Here is a 10,046-nt window from a genome sequence, read left to right on the forward strand (position 1 = left end):
GATGCCTAAAATATGCTTTATTCCCTCCTCTTTCCTTCCCCGTGTTAAATATGTGCAACAAGTTCCTTCACACCAGTCGTAAGGTGGCAAAAAGTATGTTTTCAAGGGTAGCGGGTCAGCAGAACTAGGTATGATCTCGGATCTTGACAGTTTAAGCACGCTAATTAGAAGGCCCTTTGCTATTGGAAAAGCGGGATACTGTATTACTAGTGGTAACTGGAACGGAATGGCCTGCTTCTCAAAGCCCTTATTCAATAGAAAGGATTCCTTCGCCCACCCAATGAGCAATGATAACTGCGAATTCTCGATGGTTGAACAGAAGAGAGACAAGGCAAGCAATTTATCCATACCATCCGGTTCCCACCGCTAGACGAGGATCGGCCCCCCAGCAGGGGAATTAGGTACCGGCTTTTGACTAAGAGACTAACTACCCGATAGATAGAGCTGCAAAGTATCGCACTATTGAAATGAATTATTGTAAACCTTAGTTACCTTACTTAAATTTACATAGGAGGCTCGGATCATTCCCACCTACTTGATTCGCCAAAATCCACCCAAGGCGAACCTTTGGATAGAAAATTAAGGCATTCTCCTTCCTTCATTCATTAGCATATTAGTCCCCTAAAACAGTCTTTCTGCCCTGCCCCATATGCCCTTTTTAAAAGAGAATGACAAACTTGGTCTTTGTATCCTTCCTATAAAGGGAGTTCTTCCTATTGAGGATAAAGAGTTTCGTGAGTAGCCAATACAGAATGCTACACGACAAAAAATCTTGTTGAAGGGCCTACAGAGGCCTTTGACGTTGCTTCAGGATAACTTCTTTCATCCGCCCTAACGGAATGGGTCATCTCACTGGTTGCATTCCTGACACCTTACTTTTGAAGGGGGCACTCGAGATTTCACTGACCCAAAACCCTCAATTGACATCGCCCCGACATGAAAAGCTTCAAACCCAGAGGTTCTGTTGTTTGCCTCTTTTCGGTATCCCTTGATTAACTGCCCTGTCGCTCGAGCTAGGGTAAGTTCAGTCGATCGCTCCGGGTTCTTGCTCTTTCTCATAGCTCATCTTGCTTTTGAGAACAAATTATAAAAAAATTTATCTCTCTGGAACTGTAGGAGCAACTCTACTTATGAACGTTCTTCCCCGTGTGGGAACTGAACCCACTTCCCTTGTTGCTTCAAGCTCACTTGAGCTGTTTCCTTCCTCTAACCTCCTTTCCAGGCCGGTTTCTCTACGGAGACTCAAAGTAGGTCAGGGACAGTTCTTTTCTCTTAAAAATGTTATATAGAATCAGGGCTACTTTCTCATCCCAAGAGAGATGGTGAAGTGGGCTTCTTTCATGGCCGAATCATAGAAGAGAAGGGCTATCTGCTACTCGGCTTCTGCTCTAGTGGTTGAACGCTTTTCTCTTTCATTGGCTTCCACCGGCCTAGTCTAAACTCTTTCACCTTGTCAACTCGGACTCGGGCAAGCGGGTTCACTCGTATCCTCTTTTCCCTTGGGGTTGGTTACTGCCCCATCCCTTGATGAATTTCCTTGGGGCCGGCCTTCAAAGAAAGATCTGAACATTTGCGTAGATGAGATCACGAGACCAAGCCAGTTCACATCCTCTTCTCTTGGTCTTCGAGTGATGGGAGAAATCCCTATCTTTTCTCGCTCGATTGGGAACTACTTGCCTATTGACAGAAGTCATCTATGCAAATGTATTCGTGCTCAACTCGCTTTGTTTATTGATGTCACAAGGGCTGGCTAGAAGAGGAATTTCCCGATTCAATGTTGGAGTTGCGGAACTTCCTTACCTTACCAATGAAGCCTGAGATTAGAGTCGGAATCGATGAAGCTTCTTTCCTCTCCCCTCGATTCTTGCGTTTTGGGGTTGTCTACACAATCAATAGTGTTCGTGAAGTGATTGATGTTCGATTGGGATTTCACCCTTCAAGGTCTTAGGAATCGATTGAATCATCCCTGTACTTCTACTCGATAGAGTGATCGAATCAGACGTTGTGCCATTGATTGAATTTTAATAGGCTCTTAGATGGGCTTATTGAGATAGGTCAGAATGAAGCAACCCCAGTGGAAGGAATATGCCTGCCCATAGGTGGATTAGAGAATAAGTCAATAAGTAAGATCGAAAGGGTAGGAGATCTCTAGGGTAAAGACATAGAGCCTAGCTAGGTCCCTAGTCACTAATCTGAATCTGCGGAAGAGGAAGAGGCACCCAACATATAAGAATCGGACTAAGAAAAGATGGATCCGTTTAAATGGTTGATGCTTTACAGGTCCCCCGCCTTCTCCTTGATCAAAGAGTGTAAGGATAAATAAAACCCAATTATTTCCCTTTCTATCTTTTGAAGTTATTTCTTAGGTTTTTTCCTGTAATTTATAGAATTTTAAGACAAAGTTAGAGCATAAGGATTAGCAGAATCGTCAAAAAAAATTGTTATATGATATAAAGAATAGTATACTCATTTCCAGTAAATTGATTGAATACAAGTAAATTGATCGAATACCAGTAAATTTACCATAAACAATAGTATACTCATTTCCACAACACAATTGCATTGCTTTGGATGCGGCTCCTTTAACTGCTTATTTTTTTCCACCTGAAGGCTAGTTAAACATATGTCGCAAAGAGTAGTATCTGAATCTGTATCTGATGAGGATACTGCAGTAGCGGCGAAGACATTGGTAGTCTTAAGGAATTCCCTCCTTGAGATAGTTGATATAGAGAATTGTCTAAAAGGAAGAATCGCGAGTTTACTCAGAGCAGGCTTCCAAAAAGCCTTATAGTAAAGATAAGTCATCCTATTCTTATAATTAGCCTGAAGAGTAGCTAATACGCCCCCTTCCCATTCATTTTTCCTTGGGATGGTCAAATTCATATTTCTCCTATTTTAAAGCACTTTTATCTTATCTGACACTCACAATTAACTACTCCCCTGTACATATAGGGAAGACCACTACTGAGACAGGAACTCAAAGGCCTCCAACGGTAACTTCAACTCCAGGTAAGGCGGAAGCACTTTTAGGGCTTAGGACGAGAAAGACATATTTTAAACTAGCTTTTGATCTAGAACCAAATGATTTAACAGATGGATTGGCCTTGCCTGCTTTAATGCCAATAGATAGGGGGCCTGGACCAACATCGAAAGAAAGTGCAACTTCTGGAACAACTCCCTTAGAGAAAAGAAAAGAAAGAAGAAATGGAAAGGAGTATTCCACGTGCATAATCCTTAACTTTTCTTAAAATAAGGTAATCAAAAATGAAAGAAGAAAAATTGGGCCATGTTTCCCGAGGGAGGCCGCCTTCTCTCAGGCCAGCAGTCTTCTACTTCTAGTCGACTGCTCTATGACGGGCTTCCCTGTATCTTGGGCTCTGCTCGCTCGTCTACACTCTGACCCAGCAAGTAAGAAGTTAAAATCTTTCCTTATCCCTTACGGTCGAGAACTACGTACCTTGTCTGCATTAAGATTTAAAACTTATCGTCAAAAGGCAATCAATCAGAATCAAGAAAAAAAATGGAAATAGTGAATCAAGAAAGATCTAGATGATTCCCTATCTTTATCTCTATCCACGGAGATACCTATCTATATGGATAGAAATCTATCTACGAATCTATCTAGACTATCCTCTATCCGGATAGATATGTCCCTATGAGCAACTACGCTGATCTTTATATGTTTTGACCACGTCCGTTTCCGCTCCATAGAGGAAGGTTTGGATCTTTCAATCTTATGTCGTGAGGGATGTGACCTATGTTAGGTCCATAAAATACCACCGCTTATGGTGTTCTATGATTCACCTCCGAATAATGAGTAGGTAGTTTGATCCTTTTGATTCTTCTCTTCATAGTAAACTGATGGGGGGATGAGGAGCAATAGGTCGAATTACTATATAAAGAAGAGTTGTAAACTATAGGACTTCTTGTTCGAGTAGGAAGTGTAAGACCCCAATTTTGTCCCTAAGATCCCTCATGGCATCATATCATAACATTGCATTGCCTCAAGGATCATTGTGCACCTTGCTTCCTTCCCTGTGGGTGGGTCATCTTTTTGAGAGTGATTCTTGATCACCAAGCATGTTTGCATTTGTATACCATTGCTTTTCTTTTAATCACTAACCAAAAAATACAAAAATATGTCATCTAACCTTTGTCTTGCAGATGAAGCAATAACAGGTCAAGGCAATTAAAGGCATTCATTGAGCAATAGATGGTGGTCATTCTTGAGATTTGGACCCCACAATCATTCACAAGAGTTCATATTAGTTATGGTGTCATTTTGAAGCAAAATCCCAAGTGGTAGAGGCTTGAATTTCATCAGAACATTGTCAAGTCATCTGAAGACCTAGAAAGTCAACTGCAAAGTCAACTGTGGATTTGGAGGTGGGAAGTGATTAGAAATACTTCATTCATGTTCAAACAAGTCTCATTTGACATTTCAAACACTCACATTGAAGAATTTGAAGTCAGGTCAAGAATTTCCAAAAATAGCAAGTGACCTATAATTTGAACTTTCCAAAAATGGAAAGGTTTTAGACCAACTTCAACTTAATATTACATCATCAAGAAGGCTTCAAATGAAATTTTGTTGAACATGAAAGTTGTAAATCTTTCTCTCCCATTTCCAAAATGTCCAAGATCATGAATTTCTAATGTGTGGTTGAGGAGATATGATCAAATCATGGCAAAGTGTGTTCAAAAATTCAAATGGGCATAACTTTTCAACCAAAGCTCCAAAATGAGTGGTTCTTTTGGCATTTTATTCATCATGACCTCTAGTTTCCAAAACATCCATTACATGGCATGAATTCTTCTTGCATGATCATGTGCTCACTCATGAGGATTTTTGAAGGAAATTTCATAAAATCATTTTTAATGATCATGAGCATAAAATATTACTTCCAAAGCTTGCATGGACTTATTTTAAGTGGATTTGGGCCAAAAGTAAGCACTGTTCACGTGGCTACCTCATGCATGGGGGTGAAAATCCAATTTGTGCATACACCTTAAAACTTGATTAATTTCAATTAGCTTTGGCTTAAACAGGTTCTAAACATGATTAGCATGCAATATATATTGTTAATCTCAACTGTTCTCAGCATTAACTACAATTTTCAGATCTAGATTCAAAAATCATCAAAAATTTTCTCTCAATTTTTTTTCAAATTCTTCACACAAAAGCCTTTTCTATTGATTGATTCATGATCCTGAAGCATTTTTTAGAGGAATTGGACGTGGAATTGGAGCAATTGGTGCCATATTGAGTCATACTCGAAGCTTGAAGGTTCCATGGATTTTGCAAATTGAGCTGGATTCGTGCGTGCTGGAGCATCTAATTCATCATCAATTACTTCATCAAGCATTGTAGAGGAGATTTGAGGCTTGGCTGAGCTTGTAGCGCGCGATTCAAAGGTGCTGCTCTTCAAGAGGTCAGGATTCGACTTCTCTAATTCTTAAATTCATTAGGATATTGTTGTAGATCTTGTTGTCCTGATGAATCTAAGCTTTGAATCGTGTGATTTGGTGCTGTTTTGAGTTAGTTATGGATGTTTGAACATTTGACATGTTGAAATGATTTTCTTTGATCCGAGTTTGTTTTGATGTTTTTGCGTGTTTTGGTTGTTGATCTTGAATGTACATGACATGATGAATCGTTTGGTGTTAATTTTGTTGATTTCTGGACATTTTTTTGAAAATATGGAAATTCAGATTTAGATCATCATGATCTTCATCTTCAACCTATGAAGATCTTGAGCTTTCCAGGTTCGCTACCAGTTCGCTACCGTTTTCTTCGAAATATTCATCAGTTTGCTACGAATTCTGGAAATGCGCTAGGCTTAGGGCTTCAGTTGAAACGCTGTCGTTTTGGTGTTTAGCGCTAAATTTCAAATTTAAAAATCAACCAGGTTCGATCCTGGCGTGCACCACTTTTCAAAATTGCCTTCCATTTTCCATCATATTTGGCCATGCTTATTCATTTTTTATTTCAAATTTTTCCATCAACTTAGAAAAATCATATAAAATAGAAAAATGCATCAATTTCACTCCAATTTTTTGCACAATGCTCCTTATTCTGTCTAGTTTTTTAACATCATTATTTTCAAAGTTGTGCTTGGCTGGAAAATTAATTTGTGCTAGGATGATTGGATACATATGCATGTGTGACCTTGCCTTGCTTATCTCATTGTGAAATGCTTGTTTCTTATCCAATGAATGTGAAATTTTATATGATGAATCTAGACACATTGCTGGACATTTTGGTTTTGGTTTGACATTTTTCTCAATTACCATTGCCGTTTTATGCTTGTGCTAACTTGGTGTGACAATTTGTGTCACACCTTTGAATGTTCAACTTGTACAATGTGATTTCCATGCCACATGATCTCTAATTCCCCTGATTTTTTGTATGTGGATCATGTTAGATGTCTTGAATGTGCATGAATTTTTCCAGATTTATTTGAATCATTTCTGTTTTGATTTGAATTTTTCATTCATGTTGATCACATATGAGCTTTGAAATTGTCTTGAACTTCACTTGATCATGAAATGCTTTTGGTGATTGATTTTGATGTGAGCCTTTTTAGGATATGTCAATATGTGTTTGAAGTTACTTTGTGTTAAATTTCAGCCCCTGTTTTGAATTTTTTCTCCATCTTTGACCCTAGGCTTTGACCTAGTGGTTTGTTGCTTACTTGTGACCTTTGATTTCAGGTTAAGCATCCAAGTTCCATAGTTGATGATGCTTCATCATTTGAGTATTGATGTTTGCTATTGATTACTAACATTTGTGTGTTTTATAGGTTGATGCTAACTCATTTGAGTTTGCCTTTTGGCTTACACATTTTGTATATTAGGATTGTCTGTTGCCTATTGACTGTTGTCTGTTTGTCCGAGTATTGTACTAATCTGTTTAGTTGTTTCTACAGGTACCTAATCTGTTCATTTGAACTTTGCTTTTGCTTGGTTTCTTAACCACTTAGGTATAATCTCTAATCTTCATGTAGTCTGGAAGACCTACTGTTATTGGTAGGCACCTGTCTGAAGCCCTCCTTAAGAGGCAATGCTTGTGATTGTTTAATTTTGTGCCAAGCAGGTAAAGTCCTCTTAAGAGGCAATTGGCAGATAAAAGAGATGTGTAATCCATCTCCTGCTACTCAGTGTGTCATTCACCTTGCTCACACCATGTGTTGATGCATGGTGAATAATAACCCAAGATCTTATAGAGTCAATCATTTGTGGAGAAGAGTTCCTACTTTTTCAACTCCCACACCTTCCATTGATTAAAGCTCTCCCTGACCAGGGATAAGAGCTATGAGGCACACCCCTCATTTCCATTTCATCTGCTTCACCCTAACTCTCAATGTTAGGGTTAAGAGCTCAAAACACCCCATTCCAGTTGGCTGTAAAGCCTAACCTTGCTTGAGCCTAATTGATTGTATATAGTGTGTGCTAATTGACTTGTTTGTTTGCTTACTTGATTCATATGTGCATATTTTCTTATGTGTTCCTGGTGCATTTATCATCATTTCTTGTATATCATTTCATAATCATTGTTCATTACTTTGTAACATTTTGTTTTGTCCATGAAGGAGGCAAGCATAAGTCCATTGATTGGCAATTGTTTCCTGTGATATGGTAGGAGACTAGTATAAGTCCATTAATTGGCATCTGGTATCCATGTTTCTCTTTGTTTTAGGAGATTGGTGTAAGTCCATTGATTGGCATCTGGTATCCATGTTTCTCTTTGTTTTAGGAGATTGGTGTAAGTCCATTGATTGGCATCTGGTATCCATGTTTCTCTTTGTTTTAGGAGATTGGTGTAAGTCCATTGATTGGCATGTGGTATCCATGTTTCTCTTTATTTTAGGAGATTGGAATAAGTCCATTGATTGGCATCCGGTATCCATTTACTTTGTTCATTTGCTAATTGCATTGTTGCCTTTTCCAAAGGAATCACTAGAATCATCTACATATGATCTCAAGAGGTGAACATTTAAGAAGTTTTACTTCCTCACCCTTTCACCTTTTGTTTCTTTAAACCTCCATTTGCATGTTAATCCAAAACAAGAAAACTATTGTGCAAACATCTTCATTTGTTTTCAAATTAGAAACCTAGGCCTTAGGCCTTTGATTTTTCAAACTTCATTTTCATAATACTTCTTTTGAATTGAGTTCTAATCATATCTTGACCACTTTTGTGAATAATCCTAATTGGTTAATTCCACTCACTCAATTGTTTTGTGGCTTTGTCCACTTTCTTGATAAGTTTTTTCATACATTAGCCATAGGTTTGATTTATCCTAGTTGGTTGATGTTAATCTCACCTTTTGTCCTTAGTGACTGAATTGTAAGACTTCCTTGCTTATTATATGGTTAACCCCTCACTATCAAGTTGAAGCTTTTCTCACATGGTGGACTTGTTGTTTGTATAGGTTGAGTTTTCTCCCATGGATAACGAAAGACCTTAGGGCTTTTGTTTTAAAATGAATCCAGCCATACTTTTGGAAATATTTTAGCCGAACTACGGTGGTTTGATCCTTACCTTCCATGGAAAGGTACGTAGTCAACGGGTTCATCCGTTCAAACACAAAAATAATAACTTGTATATTCATCTCTCATCCCTTCAATCCATGTTTGCACAATAAATATTTCATAAACAAATAACATTTCGTACAACAAGTTGTGAAAAGAGGTTCCCTAGGAGTACCTAGGACGTTTTGGGTGCCTAACACCTTCCCATTGCGTAATTAACCCCTTACCCAGATCTCTGATCTTTTCATTAGTTTTCTATGTGTAAAACTTCTTAGGCTTTTGTTCGCTTTTTAGCCATTCCTTTGGATAAATAAAAGTGCGGTGGCGACTCGATTCTTTGTATGCTTTGCTTTTGATTTAGTCAATAAATCATAAAGTGATGAATACACCGCTACAGGAAGATATCGGTTTTTCTCGTTTCTTCTCTTTGATAAGAATAGGGATTTGAAATGATACAAATTCCTCTTCATTCTATTGTGCTTAGCGAAGGAACTGCCTAAGCATACTTTTTCGGATCCAAACTTCTTTGTTATTTCAAAGTCTTCTTCTTGCATAGAATAACACAATTGTTGTTGCAAAAACTGGGATTTTAGTAGTAGGCGGCATCCCCGCTTAGTTTTGAGTAGGTGGAACCATTCTGTTTTGGTTCTTCTCCATATTCTTACCAGGTGATCCGGGAATTTTCCTATGATTTTATCAACTGCTATTTCGATATAGAAAGATCTCCTTATTTCTTCACCACGGATTCTCGCGTCATTTTCTTGAAAAGATATTAGATCACCATGGGAAAATTTCAAACGAGTAATGCTTACCATTCGATTATTCACACAAACCCTTCGATGACTTATCGACTGCCTTGCTTGAGGAATAATTTCATGAAAATGGAGATGAATCGGAATAACGTTCGATCTTGTTTCTAGATTGAGTAGAAAAGGGATATATGAAGTTCATTATGTTCCTCTGTGCATCTCTGTGATGGGTAAATCCCCATGAAAAAGGGGCAACTTTCGTGTAGTTTGTGATTGGATGTAACTGTTAAGATTTTCTCTCGGATAAATCTTTCTCTTAATAGATCTCTTCTTGTTCCTCAATCTTCGGAGAATGCGATGTTGTATTATTGTAAGTTCTTTGTTCCGAACATTTCCCGAAAGTAGACGACAAGTTTTAAATCGCATATCTCGTCTTTATCTTTCTTTCCTTGGGGGAATGCCGCAACGAAAGGGGCTATGGGAGTAGAACCCAATTCTGCCAATACCCCCGACAAAAACAATATGGAAACTGGCATACGAGTCTCATTTACCTCTCTTTCTTCATTCAATATATGTCTAGCCTGCTAAGGACACCCTTTCTTATCTACGCTATTTACCCTTCATTACTTCCCCAACTTAGAGTGAAGTTCCTTGCTTTCAGTCTATTGGGCCTAGAGGACTGGGAATTAGCAATAAAAAGAATTGTTCCTTAAGTGATAGTGAAAGGTTAATCCCAACTGTCGAATCAAAAGCCTAAACCGT

At 38.4% G+C, this 10,046-nt stretch overlaps 1 pseudogene; it reads right to left on the reverse strand.

The window, feature by feature from the left end:
* Positions 1 to 3,675: 3,675 nt before the first annotated feature.
* LOC127075370 (ribosomal protein S4, mitochondrial-like) lies at positions 3,676 to 9,710 on the reverse strand (annotated as a pseudogene).
* Between the last annotated feature and the right edge of the window lie 336 nt (positions 9,711 to 10,046).

Source organism: Lathyrus oleraceus, chromosome 4 (genome assembly GCF_024323335.1).
Source record: "Lathyrus oleraceus cultivar Zhongwan6 chromosome 4, CAAS_Psat_ZW6_1.0, whole genome shotgun sequence".
Classification (NCBI taxonomy): domain Eukaryota; kingdom Viridiplantae; phylum Streptophyta; class Magnoliopsida; order Fabales; family Fabaceae; genus Lathyrus; species Lathyrus oleraceus.